The sequence below is a fragment of the Dendropsophus ebraccatus genome, chromosome 4, assembly GCF_027789765.1.
Source record: "Dendropsophus ebraccatus isolate aDenEbr1 chromosome 4, aDenEbr1.pat, whole genome shotgun sequence".
NCBI lineage: Eukaryota > Metazoa > Chordata > Amphibia > Anura > Hylidae > Dendropsophus > Dendropsophus ebraccatus.
Genome location: NC_091457.1, coordinates 58,238,363 through 58,254,101, shown reverse-complemented (window position 1 = coordinate 58,254,101; position 15,739 = coordinate 58,238,363).

Genomic DNA, 15,739 nt, shown 5'->3' with positions numbered 1-15,739 from the left:
CCTGTGAGTCACTGAATTTATAAAGGCCCCTTGACCTCTCCTGATCTGTATGTTATAGTAAATCCTTGTATTCCCCAGGAAATAACAATTCTGGGACATCTCTGTTAGGACAATGGTGGGAATGCTTTTTAAGGCTGAGGTTGGAGACCTGCTGTATTTTGCAGTAACAAAGTATAATATATAATATATATGAGACCACAGGCCAAGTGTTGATGACTAGAGATGAGCAAATACTATTCGATCGAACAGCTATTCGAGGTATTCGACCATGGTTGAATATTCGTGCTAAAACGCAGTTAAAATTTGAGTCGCCCTCCCACATCACCTGACGCTTTTTTCCAGCCAATAAACATGCAGGGGGTAGGGACAGGCACTAGGAGTAGGCAGGACTTTAACAAAAAAAACCTCTAACTGTGATTGGCTGGTAAACCATGTGACCTCCTGAATAAAAGAATAGTGATTTGAGATTCGTGTCACTTGCTGGTTGGAACTAGAGAGGGACAGTCTGTAAAGCAGGAAGAGGAAGGTTTTAGGTGAAGTTAGGTAGGAAGGGACTCCCAAAAGCCCTTGTTAGGGCTGAAACTATAGAAAAACAGACATTTACAAGCTGTTTCAACCTCTCAAAGAAAGAAAAGCACATGCACAAAAAATGGTAGCACATCACGAAAATCTTTATTATAACACTGACATAGATACAAAAATACCACGTAAATATATGAATGTACAGGAGAAGTAAAATGAGGGAGACAACACCCCAAATACTGCTCTAGATTAAAAACACTAAAATGTCACCATAAGTCCTGCTGGCTTTCCAGCCGGGACTAATCTGCCACTCTGACTCTGGACTGTATGAACAATAACAGAAATCCAAGCTGTTGTGGGACAGGCAGTGAATACACACACTGTAGAAGCAGTTGTGAGACAGGCAGTGTGTCTACACTGTATAAGCTGTTGTGAGACAGGCAGTGTGTCTACACTGTATAAGCTGTTGTGAGACAGGCAGTGTGTATACACTGTCTAAGCAGTTGTGACACAGGCAGTGTATACACACACTGTAGAAGCATTTGTGACACAGGCAGTATATACATACTGTATAAGCTGTTGTGAGACAGGCAGTGTATACACACACTGTATAAGCAGTTGTGACACAGGCAGTGTGTCTACACTGTATAAGCTGTTGTGAGACAGGCAGTCTGTCTAAGCAGTTGTGACACAGGCAGTGTATACACACACTGTAGAAGCTGTTGTGAGTCAGGCAGTGTGTCTACACTGTATAAGCTGTTGCGAGACAGGCAGTGTGTGTACACTGTATAAGCTGATGTGAGACAGGCAGTGTGTATACACTGTATAAGCTGATGTGAGACAGGCAGTGTGTATACACTGTATAAGCTGATGTGAGACAGGCAGTGTGTATACACACAGTGTGTATACGCACTGATTGTGTATACGGCTGTATACTGTAATTGTGGGATAATACCTTTTATCTTGCTACCACAAATTTGCGCAGTCTGCGTCCAGTAAAGGCGCCGACCGGACAATTCTATATCTAGTGTACAGCTGTATACAGTGTGTGTGATAATATAGCTGTTATCTCGACTCTAGAGGTTTGCACAGTCTGCGTCCTGTGAAGGCGCTGACCAGCCCTTTATTTCTATTGTTGTAAAAACAATTCTTTATCCAGTATACGGCTGTATACAATGTGTGCAGGGCCGGACTGGGACTTAAAATCAGCCCTGGCACTTGAACCCAAGCAGCCCACATACTATATTCTCTCCAATATATTACGAACAGCATTGCCATGCTGCAGTGAATTCTGCTTCACTACTCCCTTAAATATGTGGGAGTAAGATATAACATAACCTTCTGTGGATTTAATGTTATGTACCGATTAAAATCAGCAGCATCAAATCCGCAATGCATTAGGTATGAACATGCCGTTAGTGAATCAGTGAGGTCAATACCAGGTACACAGCTGTATATCCTGGCATACAGGTGTGGGAGATATAAGAGATAGGGCCTTTGGTCCAGTTTAAACTTTTGTATTCATCCTTTTCCTTACTAGCTGAAGTGTCAGGGAGGCGGAGCCAAACCACAGCAGCACCATTTGCCCCCCCATGCCCCTTTCTGCTGTGACTGACTGACATACAGGATGGCGCTGTAGCTGTCACTATGACACTTTAGCTGTTAATAAAAAGGATTATTATAAAAATTTACACTAGACTAAAGGTTCTGTCTTTTATATCTCCTCCACACCTGTATGCTGGGATCTATAGTGGTGTAACTGGTATGTACCTCACAGATTCCCTTTAAGGGTACAAACACACACACACCGTATACGCAGCAGATACGCAGCAAATATGCAGCAGATCTGCAGCAGATTTGATGCTGTGTTCAGTTATTTAGATCTAATCTGCTGCGTATTTGTTGCGTATTTGCTGCGTATCGCAGCAGTAAATACGCTGCTTATACGATGTGTGTGTTTATACCCTTAAGGGGAAATATATAGCCACTTTCTGCCAGAAACAGTGCCACTATCCTCTTCAGTTTGTGTGCTGTATTGCAGCTCACTTCCATTGAATTAAATAGAGCCAAGTAGTAATACCACACACAGCCAAAAATAGCCCAATACAGGGCAGGTATGGTGCTATTGTTGGAAGAAAGTAACAATATATTTTTTAATCCTCTTTATTTTATCTCTGCCTACATATAATGGCAGCATAGATAATAAGCTTTTAATCATTAATGGTGCGTTCACACCTACAGGATCTGCAGCTGATTTTCTGCAGCAGATTTCATTTAAATAACTGAACACAGCATCAAATCTGCTGCAGATCTGCTGCAGATCCTGTAGGTGTGAACGCACCCTAAAAGTGACACCTGATTGTGTCGTCATGTTAGGATCTTACATGTATGTGCAATCCAAGATACATTATGAGCTGATTGATATCATATGAGCTGGTCTATCATCTATCTATCTATCTCCTATCTCCTACTCAATCGCCCCCGGCAACCAATCAGATTCCACCTTTCATTTTCCAAAGAGTCTGTGAGGAATGAAAGGTGGAATCTGATTGGTTGCCGGGGGCGACTGAGCCAGTGTCACTTTACACCATGTTTTATAAATCTCCCCAATTGCCTCTTTGGAAGTGAGGCAGCAAACTGGATGCTATATAGGGGGATGCATTTTTTTTTTTTGTCTATAGTTACTAGTAGACTACAGAATGCTTGGGCTATTAAAGTTTTTGGCAGTGCCACAGAATACAGAGCAATACCTTAGTGAGCAATCCTGATGTAGAGCAGCAACTGAGCCTGAGAACAACTCTGTAAGCAAAGCATAAGATGGTGCAAGAAAAAAACAGAATATATGACAGGAGACACCACACACATATTACATATGTGTGAGGTGATGGGGTGAGGAGCCAGCAGGACGCTGCTGAGCACTGTACACGATTAGTATGCCCAGTGGTGAAGCTTTTCCTGCATCCGGGGCAAACATTCAGTTTTGATGTGAAATCTGTTGAGATACTGTATGTGTGAAGCTGGCCTTAAGGGGCTGTCTGGGCAGGACAATTATATATCAGAGAATTGAGGGGAGAAGAAAGGGGGCAAAAGGCCTGCAAATCCACAGACAGGCCTGTGATGTCACATCCCCAAACGTGGAACTGGCCCAAAGCAGCATAATACATAGTACAATACAGTCTCCTTTAGGAAACTGATCACTGATTATACACCTGTATATTCACACACAGAGAAATGCACATGATATAAATATGCAGACAGACAGACACACACACACACACACACACACACACTGCAAATGAGTGCACATTGAATGTGTACCTGTATATTACACAAATATGCACAATACATTGATATACAAAGATATAAACACGCACACACACACACACACATATATACAGTGCACACAAATGGACAATACACAGAGCACACAGTACATAGTACACGCACATATGGACCATACATACAGTACACACATGGACCGTACATATATACATACAGTACACACACGGACAGTACATACTCACATACAGTACACACATGGACCATACATATATACATACAGTACACACATGGACCATACATATATACATACAGTAAACACACATGGACAGTACATATATACATACAGTACACACATGGACAGTACATATATACATACAGTACACACACATGGACAGTACATATATACATACAGTACACACACATGGACCGTACATATATACATACAGTACACACATGGACCATACATATATACATACAGTACACACATGGACCGTACATATATACATACAGTACACACATGGACCATACATATATACATACAGTACACACACATGGACAGTACATATATACATACAGTACACACATGGACAGTACATATATACATACAGTACACACACATGGACAGTACATATATACATACAGTACACACACATGGACAGTACATATATACATACAGTACACACATGGACAGTACATATATACATACAGTACACACATGGACCGTACATATATACATACAGTACACACATGGACCATACATATATACATACAGTACACACATGGACCATACATATATACATACAGTACACACACATGGACAGTACATATATACATACAGTACACACATGGACAGTACATATATACATACAGTACACACATGGACAGTACATATATACATACAGTACACACATGGACAGTACATATATACATACAGTACACACACATGGACAGTACATATATACATACAGTACACACATGGACAGTACATATATACATACAGTACACACACATGGACAGTACATATATACATACATACTTTTGTACACACATATAGATTTACCCTTTCTGCAGGGAGGACCCACATAATGAAACCTCTTCAGTTCCAGTCCCTGCTGACATCTGCTGACAGTCTCTCCTCCTCCTCCTGTGTCCCGACACAGGGAAGAAGCATACAGTGCAGGGGGCTGTGTGTGAGGACGCTCAGGGGTGGGGGAGGGGCGCTGCTTCTCTCCACAGTACAGTCTCCTGTCTGCCTGTCACGTGTACCAGGGTCAGGGACCATAACTCCACATCTACATCCCCCCCCCACACCAAGTGCCCGGCCCTGCTCCTTCCTGGCCACCTGTAACACCAGCCCTGCCTCATGAAGAAAAAGCACAGCAGAGAGGACAGGTGTTTGCAGGGAGGCTGGCGCCCCCTGCTTCCCCCCTCACTACGCCATCTCCCGTACTTACAATCTCAGCTCCAGTGCACAGCAGCTATTATCTGCTGGAGCTGTCGGCATCCCCCTCCTGTGATCTCCAGGCTCCTCTGCGGCGCGGCCGGAAGATGACGTCAGCCGTCGGGTAGGGTTCAGCAGACGTGCCTGCGCGTGGCACGTCTGCTGTACAAACGATTTTAAAGGGGCGGAGCGGCCATAAAGCGGCAGCGGCCCTTAGGTGTTCTTGGGGGGCCGTTGAGGAGGATTGGGAGGCCGGGACCGGACCGGAACAGAGGCTGAGTGAATAGTGCGGCGGCTGGCCGCTCTGTTCACTCGGCCTCTGCAGAGGGCCGGTGCAGATCTGCGGGGGGACAGGCGGCCCACTGATTGGTAATCTGAACGGCCCAGCGGGCATTCGCCCGCTAGGCCAGATTACCAATCCGGGCCTGAATGTGTGTAATAATATAGCTGCTATCTCAACTCTAGAGATTTGCACAGTCTGCATCCAGGGAAGGCACTGACCAGGTATTTATTTCTATTGTTGTAAAAACAATTCTATATCCAGTATACGGCTGTATATGAAATAAGTTGTCCGAGTATTTTTTCCATTATACAAAGCGGTTACATTGTGTGTTGGAGTCTATAGTAGATAGTCTGTGATAGTGGCGTAATACTGAAAGTGGATATATATATGTAATATGTGTGCAATTCACATCACTGGCTGGGCAATATATAACTCTGCAAACAATTGTATTTTACAAGTGTACTGAATAAACAAGAAACAAACATACGCTAATATTACACACCACTAAATACGTAGGCAAGTACCGCTAGACCAAAAGGTACACTTCTACTTTACGTTCATGTACCCAGGCATGCTTCCCCTGGTGTCCCATATGCATCCAGAGGTGTTGGCATTATTTCCTGAGGTTTCATTGGGCACTTGGTGACCTCCTAGTGGTCGAATCTTGATTTCCAAGTCCCAAGGATTTTTCTCCTATAGACTATAATGGGATTCAATATTCGATCGAATATCGGGAGCTATTCGAATCGAATCCAATCGAATGGAATATTTCACTATTCGCTCATCTCTATTGATGACTACTAGATGTTAGCAGACAGAGAAGGATTACAGGCCAGGAGTGGGCCACTAAAATTACAATAGGAACTGCATCTGGGAGATACTCTATAATTCTATTAAGGATAGCTACCAAATGAAAAATAATCAGAGAGAGGCTTAGATTTACTTATACTGTGCAAAGACTGGAGAAATTCCATTGGCTGAGCTTCCGTGCTCAGAGTATAATGCTGGGGAGCACCCTGCACTATCTAGGCCCTGTCCTAGATGGTGGATGACAAAGTAGAAAGAAGTGACTGTGACCTTGACTTCTTACCCTTGAAAAAACACCCTGTTTGTTAAAGTAATTCACAACTATGTTACTTCTGCTATTAACCAGCAAAGGAAATAAAGCTGTGTACAGTGACCATTTAAGACAGTGGTGGGCAATTATTTTTCCCATAGGGCCACATGACAAATTGAAATGGTTTTCGAGGGCCAGACTAAAATACTTAACTTAGTTCTGATGTGGACAGCGGTTCATGGGGACAGCAGTAAGGCGGAAGTGTTTCTCAACCTTTCCCACGTTGGGACACCCCTACCGAATAATGTTGTACAAAATACAAAAAACTTCATTCAGTGACTCTCAGGTGACGTCTTCTTTGATCTGAGGCGTCACTCTACCTTTTCATCTCCATCCGGCCCAGATCACCAGCAGGATTTGTCCAGCTACAATTAATCTCTTCAGAACCTGCCAGACAAACATCTTAGGCTCTGCACTTTTCCTTCAACTTCCCTCCCTGCTGTGTCCCCCACCAACATAGTAACAATGCCTCCTACTGTGTCCCCCCTAATACTGATAATGCTCCTGCTGTGCACCCCCATACATTAATAATGCTCCCTGCTTGGGGAGGTAAGTGGTCATGCTATTACCTCACCACCTAACTCTTCACACTCTGTAGGCCAGTTGGCCCGTGGTACTTCCTTACACTCTGTGGGCCTCTTGGGCCAAGCACCTATGGAATATAAAATGTTAAGATGGGAGTTGAGTTGTTGCTAAAAGAATCGTGGTAGACTGAGCCAGATGGAGAAGAAAATTGTGAATGACTGGATGTAACTGTACTGTAATCTTTTTTTTGGACCATATATTTTGTAATGGTAATGATGGCAGTCATGGTGTGATGCTATTATTTAGGCATTTTGTAGGGTATCTTTTTTCTGTAATACATTTGTGTGTAGGGCATGTTGTTTAGTAGCAGTTTGGAAGTAATATTTCATCACTGTGGGTGTGCAGCAGTCACTTCATTTTTACATAGGATTTTACCCCATTTTGTACTTGCACAAACTTTACATTTTGCAGCACCAGTGATGATCTTGCCTCTGTATTCCAGTGGGACAAAGATGCAATATCTAAGCACAGCTTCTCCAAAAAGTAAAGTGTGTGCAAGTGTATATGATAATGAATTTCAGGTAGGGGCCACAGTGTATATGATAATGAATTTCAGGGGGCACAGTGTATATTATAATGAATTTTAGGGGGCACGGTGTATATGATAATGAATTTCAGGGAGCACAGTATGTATTGTGATGAATTTCAGCAAGGGGGGTGGGTTAGATTTCCCCTGTTGCCCAAATTACCTTTCTCAGAACCAGAGAATGTGGGTCAGGGCCGGACTGCCCATCTGGCAACTAGGGAAAATGCCAGATGGTCCTGTGTGCTAAGTTGGCCAGTCAACGGACAGCTTGACGGCTGGCTTTTCCCCAGCACAGCACTCTCCCTGCACTTCACAACATAGTAAGTCAGTGGTTACAGAAAGCTGTATAGTTCAGATGGCACCATGCAGGAGAGGAGCCAGCCATCAGATTGGAGTCCTGTAGCCAGCCAGCCCCATGTCCTTCATCTACAAGTTCCCAACTGGCCCAACCTCCTTATGGCTGCTGTAAGTCTGACCTTGAAGGAAAAGGAGACTCCTTATCAGTACTGGTCCAGGCAAGGGTGACAATCAGAAGAGCAATTTAGTTCAAAACCCCAGGACTTAATGCAAAAGGGGTGAAGGGGCAAACAGCGCTTAGTGGTGAAAAATAATCTTAGGTGGAAGGGTCCGGCCAGCTCCTGCTTTCGAATTACAAAGTTCAGTCAACAACAACAAAAGCAGGTAAGAATAGCCATGTGTGTGGTGTGTCCTACTGACTGATACAGTGTGTGTAGTATGATTGATAGATTGTATTGTTGAGAGTTTACGTCCATTGTATTTAAATATTAAAATATTTCTAGGATACCAACCCTTTCTTCCGGGTGCCTTGCTTAGTCTGGCCTCTCCCCATTGACCTGTCTGGCTCGGGTGACCCTGTCAGGTTTTGTTTTTAGGATTTTGATAGTTGAGGTGGTGCTGTTTACCATAGGCACTGCAGTGGGATATGAGGTAGCATGAGTATGTTACATAGATGACATCCTGTTCCTCTAGCAGAGGTTATATCAAGAATTAAATAAATCCATTCTTCACTTGAATTCCAATATATTTATCTTTGCTTGGACATTAAATTGAATGAATCCAGCAGAAAAACCAGTGACATTCTCTGTTAGTTTTTTATTACATCCTTATTAATTTTAACCTTGCATATCATTCCCTGTATTCCCACAGACTTTTGGAAAAAAGACATCTTTACTGAAACACAGGTTTTAAACAGCTGATGTAATATATGTGATAATGTGGTGAGAAGAATTACACATTACAACATAAAATGGCATAATATCAGAACACTTTCTGAGGCTTTATGGCCTATCCTGTTATTGGATCCGGACCTAAAAGACTATATACCATTGGCAAGCTGACAGCCTAATAGTGTGGCCTCAAGCCACCAGGTGTACATTAAATGGAATACAACTGGGAAAAGCAGAACAAATGGAAAAATTTGGCATGCTGAGTACCAGTAAGCAGTCAATGCCAAGAAGCAGCTGCAAAATCAATCAATATTTTATGCTGCATAAGGAGGGAGAGAAAAAGAAAGAGACCAAATAGAATATTATTTTTTCATCAATCACTTACATTTACTAAGCTTGAATATTATAGAAAAGCAAGAGAGGGGCCCTCTGTAGTGCAGAACAAGTCCACCAACACCATAGTAGAGTGATCTACTAACCTTTAACCCTCTAGTGACCAATGACGAGTATACTCATCATCACGTTGCACAATGTTATCCCTCTCTGTACCACACCATTCCCAGCTTCTATCAGCAGCCCAGGACCGCAGCTAATAGCCATCATGGACCGATCGTCCATGATGCTTATATAACCATTTACATGGTGTTAACATAACTCCACTGGTGGTCCAGTGGGGGGATTGGCTTCCCATAAAGCGATCACAGAAAGCTGATCTGTTACACTGACATCCTCAGACCTCTGCTAGGTCTGGGATGCTGCTGCGGCTCGTTAATGCTTCAGGCTGCCTTCCTATTTTTTAAATAAAAAAAATATGAATAAATAATAAACATTCGCTGTGTTTGAAATCGCCTGAACCATTACATTATTACAGTCCTAATCTCGCATGGTAAACAGCGTCAATGCAAAAGACTGCCAAAGTACAAAATTGTTGATTTTTTGTTACCATCACATCCAGGAAAATTTTTACAAAGTGATTAAAAAGTCACATATATGCAAGTGAGGTACCGATAGAAAGTACAGAATATAGCACAAAAAATGTCGCATCACATAAGAACCCAAACCCTCAGTAATGATTCCCGCTGTCTGCCCGCTCCGTGGAGCGGGCGGATCCAGCGGGAGGATCGCCTGGAAAACTGGGATACAGCCATAGCCATAGGCTGTATCCCAGTTTTCCAGGCGCTACTCCCGCTGGATCCGCCCGCTCCACGGAGTGGGCAGACAGCGGGAATCTGCTGCCGAGCGTTCGGGTTCATACGAACCCGAACCTCGGCAGGTTCGGACCATCCCTAATCAGCATAGAGCAATTTTAAGCACATTTATAGATTTTTTTTTAAAGCAGTAAAATAAAAGTTATATCAATTTCACATAGTTGTAATCGTACTGAGGAACATGTAAAGACCAAACAATTATTTTCCGATTTTACAGCATATTTTATGGAAAAATTAAGTGTGTCATCACAAAGTACAATTGGTGTTGCATAAAATAATACCTGTATGGTCTGTAGGTGAAAAAAATGAAAGAGGTATGATATTTAAACACGAGGAGGAATACAAAATGCACAAACAAAAATTCGCTCATTTAGGCCATGTTCAGAACTTGTAAGAGACCAGCCGTTCCGTGACCAGTACCGGCCGGATGATCTTTAATGCCGCAGAGTTTTGATGCGGGTGCATCTGCGTGCGCCAGCAACAGAACTCCCCACTGCACACAATGGGGCGTGCAGCCAGAGATGCGCACTCCATTGTGTGCACTGACATGTCAGTTTCTCGTGGCTCCGCTAGGGATCCCGGCCGGAGTGTATACTATGTGAATACACTCCGGCCAGGATTCCATAGACAGCAGTGTAATGTATATTTTGGTATTAATCACAGCCGTTGTTGTAATCAGCAACAACGGCCATAGTTATACAATTATATACGTAGTGTGAACATAGCCTAAGGGGTTAAGCGTTGCACAAATGTATAACACTACTGTAGGATGATAATTTGTTATGGTTACTCTTCCCAGTATTGTTAGCTATGTAACGAATGCTGGAAACACAAAACAATAAATAGGCGCTCAGTGGGTGACTCAGTATCACAATGAAATATAGAGAAGGTGGTGAGGAATGTGCTCACCTGGTCGGGTTGTACACATATTAATAGAAGGAACCTCGATGCTGCCGCTCCAAAACCCAGGACAGGAGGCCTCAAGTCGAAGGTGTCAGGATGCAGAAAGGTGTGCAGAGGGGATAGTGTTACTCAGAAGTGAGCACTTCCACAGAGGAGTCTTCGTGGCGCACGGAGGTTTCCAAGTCACGTATACAAAAAAAGTTTATTTTAGCATTAAGGCAACGCGTTTCTAGGCTACAAAGCCTCTTTTTCAAGCCAAAGATTATGCATAGACACAGTAGCAACATAGTGATATTGAAAGAGCAAGAAATGGCGCCAACCCTATAATTAGGGGGCGGAGCTAGCTGTCAGTCAGCAATCCGTTTCAGTACAAAACAGTGTGTAGCATAAAAACATAAAATAACTTTTACAAAACTTCTAAAAAACCTTTTGATCATTAACATACAGAGAAGGTATACTGATATTTCGATGTGTGGGTGAATGTAGAGTAGTCATCGGACTTAAGAGAATCACATGATCTGGTCATGTGATCTGCTCGTATACCGATATATTATAGTTCGATACCGGGGGATGCGCTACTACAAGGTAGCAGGGTAAGTGTAGCGGTTCAGTATGGGTAGTAGTGTTTACAAATAGAATTGGCTGGATACATGAAGCCTAGTTAAGTGTTTATTTGTTGTTCGCGCGTGCGCGATGGCTCTGGGTATCGGCGTATGCGCACTCGGAAATGGGTGGAAATGAAGTCGGTAATCTGAAAGGGCTAGAGCGCGTGCGCGCGAAAAAACATGACTGGCGCATGCGCAACTAGGGGAGAAGAGAAATGCTCAACTGGTAATTACGAGAAGAGTATATATAGTGTATCTTGTGGTGATAAGCGGGGTTTATATAGCGTGCAGGCTTGTATCTATAATTCTAGATATTAGAAGTATATCCGAGGTCCTGAATTAGACCGGGTGAAGTAATAAGGAAAGAGAAATGTGTGCAGTCTCCAATCACTGTTAGCGCATGCACGATGACGGCGAGCATAAGCGCGTGCGCATTCAAAAGTGGAAATGAAGTAAGTCACACTGGAAAGGCTATAGCGGGTGCATCCGATGGAATGTGGTTGGCGCATGCGTGCTGAGGCGATGGACCCAACTCGTGGAAAGGAAATTGCTTATCTGGTAATTGCGAGAGGAATGTATATGGGATCTTATGGTAATGAGCAAGGTACATATCATGCTTATGCTTAATGTGCTAGATAAAAAAATGCGAAAGAAAATATATCTATGTATGGGAATGGAAGATATACATACATACATATATATATATATATATATATATATATACACTTACACCTACACACATATATACATAAAAATGAAAACATGTATAATGGAAATACAGCACCCAGAAGCCCTTTCAATTGGGCCTGGTGATGTAATAAGGGGAGAAAGATGTGTATACTCAAGGGAAAGTAAAAGAGGCTGTTGACTAGAAAGGGCTTCGGGACTAATGGAAGTATAGCAGAAAAAAATTTGGTAGTGGAATTTGAAAAGAAATATAATATATAAAATAATATGAAATATGATAAAATAGATGAGGATATAATGGCATGATAATCTATCTAGGCTCAATCTAGATGTTCATTTCATATGCCTCGTTTAGACCCCTGGGTGTTAGAGTATTCAGTTTGAAGATCCAATACATCTCTTTTCTTTTTAATGTTTGGAAACGTTGTTTAGCATTTACTCAATGGGATTGCCACTGCCTGTGCCAGAGGTCCCCAAAGCTCTCCCGGGCAAGTGAGCGTCTCATCCAAGACGCTCGGCTGCCAAAGAGATCTTTGGGAGAATGACAGAGGCTCCGGAAGTCCCCAAAGCTCTCCCAGCAGCCGAGTGTCTCCGAGCTTATTTGATGAGACGCTTGGCTACCTGGCAGAGCCTTTGGGACCTCCGGCACAGGCAGTGTACTTCAAAGGAACGGGCCACAGGTAAGTTAACTGTTGTTGTTTTTTTCTTTAACTGCAGTTAACCCCTGCCTGACCGCAGCAGGGCTCCAGTTAGTAAACCCTGCTACGGTCAGGCAGGGGTTAACAATTTCCGGCGTATAAGGCGAACCCTTGACAATCTTATTGAAAGTCAGGGGTCGACTCATATACCTAGTCGCCTTATACGCCGGAAAATACGGTACTAAGTGAACAGAACTATTTAATTGATTTAGGGACATCATTTAACTGTCCTTTTAAGTGCAGGAAAGAACAATCTGTGTGACAAATTTGGCTACAGTTACCCAGGATGTCTTATTATAATTGATGAACATATGTCTTATGTAACATAAATACATTTAAAATTAAAGGAAATCTTTGTAATTGCAGTAGTCAAACCGGTTATTAGGTTCATTTAATTAATTCCGGTGCAATATACATCATAGATTGAAATTCATGCCATTCAACTCTGGGTTCCAAAATGGCCAAGAAGGACTATTGTTGCTTTATCAAATGAAGGCGATATATGCCAAAGATTTTCAAGGAAATGTAAACTTTGTACACAGGAGCCCATTCATATCTTGAGAGAAGAGGGCAAACTGGCTCTAACCAGGTTGGAAAAAGGGGGAGATGGTTGAACTAGGGATAAGTGCATCAGAGTTTGCTGTATGGAAGATAAAAGCTGTGCACATATTTAGTTGGCAGAAAATGTACATGTAAGGGTACAAACACACACACACACCGGAATTTGCAGCAAAATCTGCTGCAGATCCCTTGCCGGTCATTTTCAATGAGAATGCATAACCTCCCCCCCCCCCCCCCCCGCCGCCGCCGCCGCCAGCTGGAGCTTACATTAGCAAATCCTTGCTTTGAATTGCTTTAGGGGCTCCCGGCGTCTGGACGTCCCGCCAGGAACCCACAAAGCAAGCTGAAGCGTGAAACCACTGCGGATCCATTATGTGTGAAACTGGCCTAAAGGTAAAAAAGATATGAAGGAATTAAAATACTTAATACACAGGTCATACACCACATTATGAGCTGCACAACATCTATCATATAGGAAAGCTGTAAATGGTCCTAATTGTTTTATTTGCTAATCAGTTCCATAATTCTTTGCTGATTGTATAATATCTTAGTTTTTTTTTTTTTTTTAAATACGAATTTCAAAATCCATTGCTTCCTGCACAAAGGTATAGTGTTAAAGGGTAACTCTTACCTGCTGATAGCTCCTTATAGTGCAGGAAGAACTAAGGATGAAGGTGTCTCTTACCTTCATCGTCAGCACCGTTCCTGTGCAGTTTTTAATGTAGTGCTCTGTTTGGTAAGGCCATTTGGAGTACTACCCCGCCCCTAAAGTGCCTATTCTCCCCCGGCTGGCCCGTCCCTACTAATGATTAACAAACAGGACCAATCAGTGGTCGGACAGGCAAGTGCTCCAAACTGCCTTACTGAACAGAGCACTACATTAAAACTGTACGGGAATGGCGCAGAGGATGGAGGTAACAGACACAATAAGGAGCTAAATGAATCTAACATGCTGATAGTTCTCTACAAGAATAAAATAAAGGCTGCTTACAGCTACCAATAGGCCCTTCATAAGAGGAATTCAAAGTATTGAGTTATAGGAGAGCTGCATATCATATAAATTCTCTCATTAGCTATTGTTTTTATATACCATTTTGGGGTACATACAACTTTTTTATTGTTTTTTTTAATCCATGCTTTTTGGGAGACAAAGATATTGACTGTGTGGGATGAATAACATTACACTTTAATAGTTTGGAACTTTTGGGCAATGATTTTGTTGTTGTTGTTTACATTATTTATTTCTCAAATTGGAAAAGTTCGGCTATTTAACCCCTTAACGACACAGGGCCCTGCGGTCGTTAAGGGAGTTCAGAGCGGGGTCGCCGCTTGGTCTCGGGTGCCGCATGTAGCCTGGGGCCGCAGCTATTAGCGGGAACGGTCCGATCGCCGTGCCCGCTAATCAAGTAATCAGATGCTGCTGTCAAAGTTGACAGCTGCATCTGATTACTAGTTGCAGCCGATCACGGGATGTTGTACCGGAGGAGCGATCCACACGTCTGTACCGGCCGGGTGTCTGTGCCGTAATGGCGCTGATTCCGGCTCGGCACTCAAAGCAATCCAGTGCCTATCTCATTGATCTATGCTATATAACTATACAGCATAGATCTTAATGAGAGATCAGTGTGCTTATACTAGAAGTCCCCTTGGGGGAATAACCCTAACCCCAGGGGGGCTTCTAGTATAAGTGTAAAAAATAAAAAGTGATGTTGTTAATAAAAAGCCCCCTCCCCTAATAAAAGTTTGAATCACCCCCCTTTTCCCATGTTATAAATAGAAATAAATAAATAAACATGTTTGGTATAGCAGCATGCCTAATTGCCCAAACTATTAATTTATCACATTCCTGATCTCGCCTGGTAAACGGCATAAGCGCAAAAAAATTCCCAAAGTGGAAAATTGTGCATTTTTGGTCACATCAAATCCAGAAAAATTGTAATAAAAAGCGATCAAAAAGTCGCATATGCGCAATCAAGGTACCGATAGAAAGCACGCATGATGGTGCAAAAAATGACACCTGACACAGCCCCATAGACCAAAGGATAAAAGCGTTATAAGCCTGGGAATAGGGCGATTTTAAGGAACATATATTTGTTAACAATGGTTTGAATTTTTTACAAGCCATCACATAATA